Source organism: Nematolebias whitei, chromosome 14, assembly GCF_014905685.2.
Source record: "Nematolebias whitei isolate Nwh7 chromosome 14, NemWhi1, whole genome shotgun sequence".
NCBI classification, from domain to species: Eukaryota; Metazoa; Chordata; class Actinopteri; order Cyprinodontiformes; family Rivulidae; genus Nematolebias; species Nematolebias whitei.
This window is the reverse complement of record NC_056511.1, coordinates 35,339,139-35,350,430: the sequence shown is the minus strand read 5'-3', so window position 1 is coordinate 35,350,430 and position 11,292 is coordinate 35,339,139.

Below are 11,292 nucleotides of genomic sequence, written 5' to 3'. Positions count from 1 at the left end.
GGTAAGAATTAAGAATTTTTTGGGCTATCATTACATGTATACAGTATATGTAATGATAGCCCCAAAAAACTTAGTTCTTATCCTCTTGAAATCTTGCAACAAAAACATTAAGGTTTATTTGCATTCCTTGTTTAATTCCACTGCAGAAAAACATTAATCTTATAAAATACAGACGTTCTCTTTTCAAATCCCTCAGAGACAAGTAACATTGGTTTAGGCCATACTGCTTGTTTTTAAATAAAACTAATTTAAGGCTTTTTTTTTTTTTTTGCAGTGGGCTAACGTGCGATGAAATGATTATTGCGATGAAATGATTATTTTTCCCATTGTAGATGTGGCTTTGGTGTTTCAGGGCTAAATTAATAGTCAGAATCTGTCTGAAAACCTAAAAGTCCCACCACATGTGACATATCTTGTGTCCAAACCATTAAATAACCCATGTACAATTCAAAGGTCAAATATGTAAATATTCCATCTGTGCCATCAGGTAATATTTATGATTTATAGTTTTGCTGCTCTGCACTCCCCCACACCACTATATAATGGGTCACTGAATTCTCATAACGATGGGAACTTCCAGGCGCTGACACAATACATTTTCCTCCTGCTACAGCTACTTTGGTAAATACACACACGGAGAAATTAGATTTGGCAGGTCATTCAACTCTCCCCCCTGGGGATCTGGGACAGCATTTCCTTTTCTTTCTTTTTTCATTTAGTTCAAATAAACAGTTCACCAATAAAGCTGACGTGAAGTATTTTATGGATTTGATCATGTTTGTTATTCTCTTCATATATATCAGAAGCTGAAAAAGAAAATCTCGCCCACATATAAGTAAACAATGTGAGGACGGCTACAGTTCCTTCACTGCAATTTAACAGAGACAAAGAACCTTCAAAATTGATCATTAAAATACTCAGGAGATTTATTATTTGGGCACAATTTTGTGAAAGGATTTAAAAAAAAAAAAAATCAAATCTCTCCTGCCAAGAGTCACAAAAGAAAAGTGATGAAAAGGGCAAGTGAAGGTGTTGAAGTCCACACAGGCTTCCTCTGTTTAAATGATGAAGAAGCTGCTGCTTTTTTTTCTCCCTGCAAGAGTACATCTTTTAGGCATTAGTCCACCTCAAATTTTGCCCAGAGCTGGCAGCACTGTTGGAGGATAAAGTCCTCCACACAGCTTTTCCAGATTATTCAATAACGTCTGCTGCAGCTCCCTTGGCAACGCAAAAGGAGAACCCAGTCATTCGACACTGCACTTTTAATACAAAGGTGATGCTCTGTGAACTGCAAGCACAAAGAAAGTGCGAGACGTCACCCTCATGAAAATCTGAACATGGTTTTGTTTTCGTTAACAACTTTTGTTAGGCTCATTAAACCCTAATCGACATTGTGACTCATCACTGAGAGACGTACTGTTGTCAGGACGAAACACAAAGGCAGTTTTGTCCTTCTGACATTTGAAGCTTCAACACGTCTGTGGATCAGCAACCTGGTTGTCAGCTGATTTAATAAGCTGTAAAAGTCTCTGGGATGGATGCTTCTTAGCATATTTTGTCAAGGAAAGTCAGGATGTGATTTGTTTATATTAAATATCAGTCAAAACGCAACAAGGAAAACTTGTTAAATAAAACGTTTCAAGTGCAAAGCCTGAAATAATTAAAAAAGTTACCCTGGGTTTATAGTCATTAATTAGAATTTTTATGATCAAATAGCTCATCAGCTGTTTCTTGGCATTTTGATTTCACCCATTAAGCTCTGCTAATGTCAAAGGCATTGTCAATTTCAATTTATTTATATAGCACATACGTAACATTGACTAAAGTGCTTTAAATTTAGTCAGATGAAAATGTAAAATTACATTAAGAACAAGGAAAAACAGGCAATCATGTCATCCAGGAAACACAAGAAAGTTAAAATATATACACACACACACACACACACACACACACACATATATATATATATATATATATATATATATATATATATATATGGTTCTCAAAAGACTGGGATAAAAGAGGGGTCTTGAGCAAAGATTTAAAAGTCTCAAAAGTTTCACTGGCCTTTACATGATCAGGTAAATGATTCTACAGTTTTGGAAAAGCTACTGAAGTTCTTTAAAGGTTCATGTTTCTCACAGTTTAAACAATCTTCACATACACTGGTATGTAAAGAGACTCCAATGTCCCCCGTCGCTGAGAAATTTTAATAGTGAATCTTTGTAGTTTTGGGATGTATTTTTCTGAACTAGGTTTGAACAGCAAATGCATGTAAATCTTAATGTTTTAGGGTGAAAGATATTTAAGTGTAGAAGTTACACTGTTTAGAAGAAGAGAGGAAGGATTTTTTTTTCATTATATTTATTTTTGCATGTCCAAGGCAGTGCAGAGTGACAAATCCTGGCAAGTGGAGAAGCAATTTTATCCATGAACAGGCACAATGGTGGAGCCAGGGAGTGGCCAATGGGGGCCTTGGACACAATAAATTAATCTTCAGCTACCCTAAGGGCCATCCTAATATTTTGAGGAAACTATAGTTTTAAGCAATATATACACTGGAAAGGGGCAGCACGGTGGCGCAACTGGTAGAGCTGCTGCTTCTCAGCGAGAAGGTTGCCAGTTCAAATCCCGGTCCGGGGGCCTTCCTGGGTTGAGTTTGCATGTTCTCTCTGTGCATGCATGGGTTTTCTTGTCACTCCTAAGGATAACCTCAACATCTTCATTTCTGCCACTTCCAGTTATTTCTCTTGACTTTTTGTCAATGCCACTGTCTCCCAACCATTCACCATAGCTGGTCTCACCCCGTTTTGTAAACTTGTCCTATGACTTTTGCCGAAACCCTTTTGTCGCAAATCACTCCTGAAACTTTTCTCCATCCACTCAATCTTTCATGGACTCTCTTTTTCATCTCTTTACCACATTCATTTTTTTTAATTTTGGTGTTCGTTCTTGGCATGAAACCATACTGCTGCTCACAAATAGTCACCTCTCATCTAAGTCTAGCTTCCACAACTCTCTCCCAGATCTTCATTGTGTGGCTTATCTTAATTTCCATGTAGTTGCTACAACTCTGTACAGGTCCTTCTCAAAAAATTAGCATATTGTGATAAAGGTCATTATTTTCCATAATGTAATGATAAAAATGAAACTTTCATATATTTCAGATTCATTGCACACCAACTGAAATATTTCAGGTCTTTAATTGTTTTAATACTGATGATTATGGCATACAGCTCATGAAAACCCAAAATGCCTGTCCCAAAAAATTAGCATATTTCATCCCACCAATGAAAGACAAGTGTTTTTAATACAAAAAACGCCAACCTTCAAATAATCATGTTCAGTTATGCACTCAATACTTGGTCGGGAATCCTTTTGCATGAATGACTGCTTCATTGCGGCGTGGCATGGAGGCAATCAGCCTGTGGCACTGCTGAGGTGTTATGGAGGCCCAGGATGCTTCGATAGCGGCCTTAAGCTCATCCAGAGTGTTGGGTCTTGCGTCTCTCAACTTTCTCTTCACAATTTCCCACAGGTTCTCTATGGGTTCAGGTCAGGAGAGTTGGCAGGCCAATTGAGCACAGTAATACCATGGTCAGTAAACCATTTACCAGTGGTTTTGGCACTGTGAGCAGGTGCCAGGTCGTGCTGAAAAATGAAATATTCATCTCCATAAAGCTTTTCAGCAGATGGAAGCATGAAGTGCTCCAAAATCTCCTGATAGCTAGCTGCATTGACCCTGCCCTCAATAAAACACAGTGGACGAACACCAGCAGATGACATGACACCCCAGTGACTGTGGAAACTTGACACTGGACCTCAAGCAATGTGAATTCTGTGTCTCCTCTCTTCCTCCAGACTCTGGGACCTTGATTTCCAAAGGAAATGCAAAATTTACTGTAATCAGAGAACATAACTTTGGACCACTCAGCAACAGTCCAGTGCTGCTTCTCTGTAGCCCAGGTCAGGTGCTTCTGCCGCTGTTTCTGGTTCAAGCGTGGCTTGACCTGGGGAATGCAGCACCTGTAGCCCATTTCCTGAACACGCCTGTGCATGGTGGCTCTGGATGTTTCTACTCCAGACTCAGTCCACTGCTTCCGCAGGTCCCCCAAGGTCTGGAATCGGCCCTTCTCCACAATCCTCCTCAGGGTCCGGTCACCTCTTCTCGTTGTGCAGCGTTTTCTGCCACACTTTTCCCTTCCCACAGACTTCCCACTGAGGTGCCTTGATACAGCACTCTGGGAACAGCCTATTCGTTCAGCAATTTCTTTCTGTGTCTTACCCTCTTGCTTGAGGGTGTCAATGATGGCCTTCTGGACAGCAGTCAGGTCGGCAGTCTTACCCATGATTGCGGTTTTGAGTAATGAACAAGGCTGGGAGTTTTTAAAAGCCTCAGGAATCTTTTGCAGGTGTTTAGAGTTACGTCGTTGATTCAGATGGTTAGGTTAATAGCTTGTTTAGAGAAGCTTTTCATGATATGCTAATTTTTTGGGACAGGTATTTTGGGTTTTCATGAGCTGTATGCCATAATCATCAGTATTAAAACAATTAAAGACCTGAAATATTTCAGTTGGTGTGCAATGAATCTGAAATATATGAAAGTTTCATTTTTATCATTTCATTATGGAAAATAATGACCTTTATCACAATATGCTAATTTTTTGAGAAGGACCTGTACATCCCTCTTGTTCTTAAAAATGGGCACCAGTGCACTTCTTCTCCATTCCTCAGGCGTTTTATCACCCTCAAATATGCCATTGAATATTTGAATCAAAAACCTCACTGTCATCTCTCCAAGACATTTCCAAACCTCCACTGGCATGTCATCAGGTCCTACTGCCTTCCCCTTCTTCATTCTTTCCAGAGCTTTTTGAACTTACCCCTCATTAATATTTCCTATTTTCTGCTCCACATGTTCCATGACCTATACTATTATTTCTCTTTCATTCTCTTCATTCATGATCTCCTCAAAATACTCCTTCCATTTTCCCATCACACTCTCCTCACTTGCTAGAACATTACCATTCCTATCTTTAACAAGCCTAACCTGCTGCACATCTTTCCAGCCTGATCCTTCTGTCTCACCAATCTCTATGAGTCCTTCTCACCCTCTTTAGTGTCCAGCCTCCCATACAACTCATCATATGCTTTCTGCTTAGCCTTAGCTACCTCTTTGCTCTACAATATGTTGATCTCTTTATATTCCTGTCTATTCTTTTCAGTCCTCTGTCATATTTCTTCTTGGCTAACCTCTTTCTTTGAATAGCTTCCTGCACTTCACTATTCCACCACCAGGTTTCATTATCATCCATTTTTTTTTCTCTCTGGCCTCCGGTGAAGTCAGATGTGTCTCACTGGGCTCCCCCCACCCCCGCTTCCCTGCTTGCACTCTTTCATCCTGTGAACCCTTAAAAAGCCTCTTTTTTTTCGGCATACATCCTAATTCAAAGGATCAGCTGGACTATGCTACGACTTTCCCTTAAAATTCAATGTCTTCACCGGCCTATATGTACATGTATCATGTCTATTTATGTTGCTTTGCTGTGGTAGGTTTTTTGATGCCTCAAATTGTGCCCGGTGTGAGAGATCTTTTTTTTTTTTACCATCTGTCCTCATGTTTTCTTTCCTTTTCTCATCTAAGCAAAATATTATTCTGAATAAGAATAAGAGGGCCGCACTTTCTATAGTAGCAGCTTCATGCACTCTGCCCATCTTTCGGACGACTGTACGTACATGTTCTCGTTGTATCTCGGTACAATGATAATAAAGTTTGTTCTGATTCTGATTCTGATTCTCTGTCCAGATGACACACCAAGTACCTTTCAACTTGTCTCTCTACTTACTGTTGCTGTAGTAGTCCAGTCATCTGGAAGCTCTTTCTTACCACCCAGAGCCTTTAACAGCTCCTCTCTAAACTCCTTACGACAGTCTTCCTTCCTCAGATTCCACCTTTTGGCCACCTTCTCTGATTTTACTCTTTTTTTCTTCTTCGCAACACCAGTCATGCTACACACAACCATCCGATGCTGTCTGGTCACATTCTCCCCTGCCACATGCTTACAGTCCCCAATCTCCCTCAGGTTTCCTCTTCTACACAGAATGTAGTTGACCTGCGTACTCCTGTCTCCATTCTACAGCCTCTAATATTATATTTAAGCATTAAAAAAGGTTTTCTATGATATCTAAAAAAATATATTTTTGTAACTACATACATCTGCCATTTTTCATTTAATGTATGTCTTTGCTATTTTTTTTTTACCTTGTCATAAGATTAATTCTGCTTGTCATACACCTTTAGCCTGTTCAAATATTTTTATTTCTTTGCTGCTCTCTGTGTGTGCGCAAACATTTTAAAGCCAAAGCCACCATAAAACTGCTGTCACGTGCATGTTTGTTTTTGTTCTTAGTAAAATAAGTCTCAAAGTGGAACTCGAAAGCAGAACATTAAAATTATGTTTTTAATTCTGGTCACATTCATAAGCACAATGTTGATGCTCTGCCTTAATAAAAAAAATTGATTTTATGTAAGTACAGCATAAGCTGACAAAACTTGCGTAGATAAATCCAAAACATCCACAACAATATATACAATCATGAATTACAAATTGTTAGACTGAATTAAAGTTGTTTTTCCCTAAACTTTTAAGTATTTCATAAGATTAAGTCAGCTGTTCACCTTACTAGAATGCAATTTAATGTTATTCAGAGACGTTCAGTCCAAATTTGTCAAATAAGTAAAACATCCTTGTTAAGTTTAATGTGCACAGAAAATGTTTACACAGTTAAACATTCTCATTTAAACATATTCCTTGAACAACGAAGATGCACAGTTGTTTTTTTTTTTAAATAATGTATTTCTTTTTACAACATTTTGGGAATCAATATCACAAAAAATGACAGTTTGCACAATCTGCATAGAACTCCAAGGAGTTACTGTATGCTGAATTAACGCTGATGGAGAGAAAGAAGTTCAAAAGTCACGATTAAACAGTTTTTTCTTTGACAATTATAGTTTACAGTTCAGTTTATATTCTGTGATTCTGCATGCCTTTATTTTACGTCAGTGTCCAAAAGTCTCTATTTATTCAGACAAAACAGAGGCAATCTCTTCCTCCTTTTCAGAATAAAAAGAAATGGCTATAGAGTTATGGTTGCGTTTTTAACAGGAACTGTAAATAAATTAGGAGGCTGAGAATGAATGGAGTTGGAGAGAGGTCGGTTGTATTGCAACCTTCTGTTTTAAGTTTCAAAACTAAAATAAAGCTACAGAGTGAAACTTTGCTCTTTTTTTCACACATTGCCCGGAATATTAAATAATGAACCAATCCTGCAGTGAAATGACAGTACATGGTTATCTTAGAAAATGTACAGTTTATGAGCAGGTTTAGCAGAGTAATTGTTTGTTTAGAAAAGGATGCATGTAGAAAGACAGTTCTTGTGTATATAATTGAGATTATCCTGCTGCTCCAACAAAACACACATTCTGGCAGGTGTAGAAATTTTCTCTGTGAGAGTATTTCTGCAGCTTGATTGTGCACCTGTTCTTGTTATTTTATAGGAGTTTTTCAATGTGCGCAAACCCCACCCCTCCCATCTCAATCCAATACACTCTGTGCCTGTCAGTGTGACACCAAGCTCATCTTGTTAATTCAAAAGCTACAGTTACTGAATCAGCTTGACGACTGTATTTCTCTCAGGCAGAAGACAGGAGCTTCATTATCTGTTTTTTACCCCATGCTTGCAGTATTCTCACTGTCTTTTTGCTTTCCCCCCAAAATGCAGAGAATAATTAAATTGGCTTGGTAAAATATTGAGCTTGGGCTTTTCCAGGGAGACATAAATATTTCTGTAACATCAGTGTGAACACAAATAGTTCCTGCAGCAACAACAGTTTGACTTTTTTTTTCTTTTTTGATGATTTATCATTGAAGTTGTATCGCTTTCTATGCATGCATTGCAGACCACCCCAAAGTATTATGTAGTGAAACAGGGGATTAGCCAACAACATTTTAGAGAAAAAAATCTTTTGAATTCCTGGACTGATGAGGGAATTTCTTCTCATCTTTAATCTCTCAACAACAGAGAGAAAAACACGGAGCATTTAACTGCCTGGTACTTCAGCTTCTCTGCAACATGAAGGTGCCCAGAGATGGGATTTTTAAAAATTATTTAGTAAAATATATTCTGCTGATTGGATTAAAAAGTATTTACCAAAGAGATAAAGATGTTTAATAAAAGTGCCAATGCATAAGCTTTGAAGAACACATCCCCAGGTTCAGGATAGGTTTATTTGTCATATGCGAAATCAACACAAGGTCAATAATGCAAAGAAATGCTTAGGATGAGAAGAACCGTCTCGACTCGCAAAAAAAAAAAAAAAAAAAAAAAAAAAAAATTACCCCCCCCCCCAAAAAAAAAAAACACAACAAGAAATACCATAGCATGCAGCAAAAATACTAAAAACATACTAAAATACTACTAAAATACTAAAAAACAAGGTGCCAAATTTGAAAAAGAAGTAAATCTAGAGTGTGATTCGGTTAGCAGTGAAGATCTTTCAACATCATGGTTCTGTTTTGTTAGCGGCGTGGTCTTGTTAGCAGCTGAGCAGGTCTTGTTAGCAGGCTCGGTCAGCAGCTTGATGGTAATAATGACAGCAGCAGCTGCCCTCACAGACCACAGCTCAGAACCGGGTCCGGCAGACAGAGAACATGCAAGGTTTCCCCGCAGAACCGAATGGGTCCATAGAGTTCGATCCATGCAGGCAAATGGAGGATCTTGTGGCAGATCCATTGTGTTGGTTCGCTCTTTATCAAACTCCTTTGCTTCTGTCAAGATTTTTGTTGGATCCTCAGGCGGCTGAGGCGAGCTGGACTGGGAAGCTCAATCCTCACCTCCTTCTACAGGTGTGCAGTGGAGAGCATCCTGTGCTCCAGCATCAACGTGTGGCATGGGACCTGCACAGCTGGAGACAGAAAAGTTCTGCAGAGAGTGGTGAAACTTGCACAGAAGACTGTTTGAGTCAGCCTCCCCACCATCACAGACATCTACACCTCCAGATGCAGGAAGGGGGCCACCTGCATCATGAAGGACCCCACACACCAAGCAGACACACTTGTTGCCCCACTCCCCTCATGCAGAAGGTTTCAGAGCATTAAATGTAGAATCACTAGATTGAGGAACAGCTTCTATCCTGAAATTGTAAATGGACTGTACTTATATAGTGCCTTTCTATCTTATCAAGATACTCAAAATGCTTTACAATACATTCTGTGTCCTCATTTACCAAATCATACAGAACTCTACTACATCTCTACAAATTTAATTTCAATCTCTAGAGATTAATCATTGATTTATCACATTCATACACTGATGGGACACAAATCGGAGGCAATGAGGGGTTCAGTGTTTTGCCCAGGGACACTTTGGCATGTGACTGCTGGTGGAATCGAACCCCCAACTCTCGCATTGGAGGACGACTACTCTAACCACTCAGCCACAGCTGCCCTGAAGCTGTTACTCATAAATCCCTAACCAGGAAAATCACAGTATTAAAAATAAGGAAAACAAAAACATATTGTAATGCCACTTTAATTTGAAATATGTGACTTATCTGTGGTGCAGATTATCCATGCTGCTGATATCTTGCCTTTAAGCTGCTGTATTCATACACATCTGTTGACTACAGACTCATGTTCAGGCTGCTGTTTAACACACCATATTATTTTACATTATTTCTGTTTAGCGTATATCTTAGATCCTTGTATACTGTTTCTTTTTAGACTTTATATTTTGTGGCTACTTTTGGGTGTAACTGGGACCTTGAGCAGACAGTTTCATTCCACCTCTTGTACCACATGTGATAAAAATGACAATAAAGAACCTTGAAACTTGAACCTTGAAACTTTAACCTTGTTTTACTGCTACTACCACAGTTTGAAATAATAATAATAATAAATAAAGAAATAAACTTAGAAAAAATGTATGGCTTGATTGGAAAATAGTGTGTTATGATTTTTTAGTTGAGAACATTATATGTACACTACATTGCCAAAAGTATTTGCTCATCCATCCAAATGATCGGAATCAGGTGTTCCAATCACTTCCATGGCCACAGGTGTATAAAATGAAGCACCTAGGCATGCAGACTGTTTTTATAAACATTTGTGAAAGAATGGGTCACTCTCGGGAGCTCAGTGAATTCCAGAGTGGAACTGATAGGATGCCACCTATGCAACAAATCCAGTTGTGAAATTTCCTCGCACTTAAATATTTCACAATCAACTGTCAGCTGTATTATAAGAAAATGGAAGTGTTTGGGAATGACAGCAACTCAGTCACAAAGTGGTAGGCCACTTAAACTGACGGAGCGGGGTCAGCAGATGCTGAAGCACCTAGTGCGAAGAGGTCGCCAACTTTCTGCAGAGTCAATCACTACAGACCTCCAAACTTCATGTGGCCTTCAGATTAGCTCAAGAACAGTGAGCAGAGAGCTTCATGGAATGGGGTTCCATGGTCGAGCAGCTGCATCCAAGCCATACATCACCAAGTGCAATGCAAAGCGTTGGATGCAGTTGTGTAAAGCACGCCACCACTGGACTCTAGAGCAGTGGAGGCACGTTCTCTGGAGTGACAAATCGCGCTTCTCCATTTGGCAATCTGAAGGACGAGTATGGGTTTGGCAGTTGCCAGGAAAACTGTACTTGTCTGACTGCAATGTGCCAAGTGTAAAGTTTAGTGGAGGGGGGATAAAGGTGTGGGGTTGTTTTTCAGGAGCTGGGCTTGGCCCCTTAGTTCCAGTGAAAGGGACTCTGACTGCTTCAGCATACCAAGACATTTTGGACAATTCCATGCTCCCAACTTTGTGGGAACAGTTTGGAGCTGGCCCCTTCCTCTTCCAACATGACTGTGTTCCAGTGCACAAAGCAAGATCCATAAAGACATGGATGGCAGAATCTACACCAGTTCATCCACACCGGATGAACTTGACTGGCCTGCACAGACTCCTGACCTCAACCCGATAGAACACCTTTGGGATGAATTAGAGCGGAGACAGAGAGCCCGGCCTTCTCTTCCAACATTTAGTATGTGACCTCATAAATGCGCTTCTGGAAGAATGGTCAAAAATCCCCATAAACACACTCCTAAACCTTGTGGACAGCCTTCCCAGAAGAGTTGAAGCTGTTCTAGCTGCAAAGGGTGGACCAACGTCACATTAAACCCTATGGATTAGGAATGGGATGTCACTTAAGCTCATATGTGAGTCAAGGCAGGTGAGCAAATACTTTT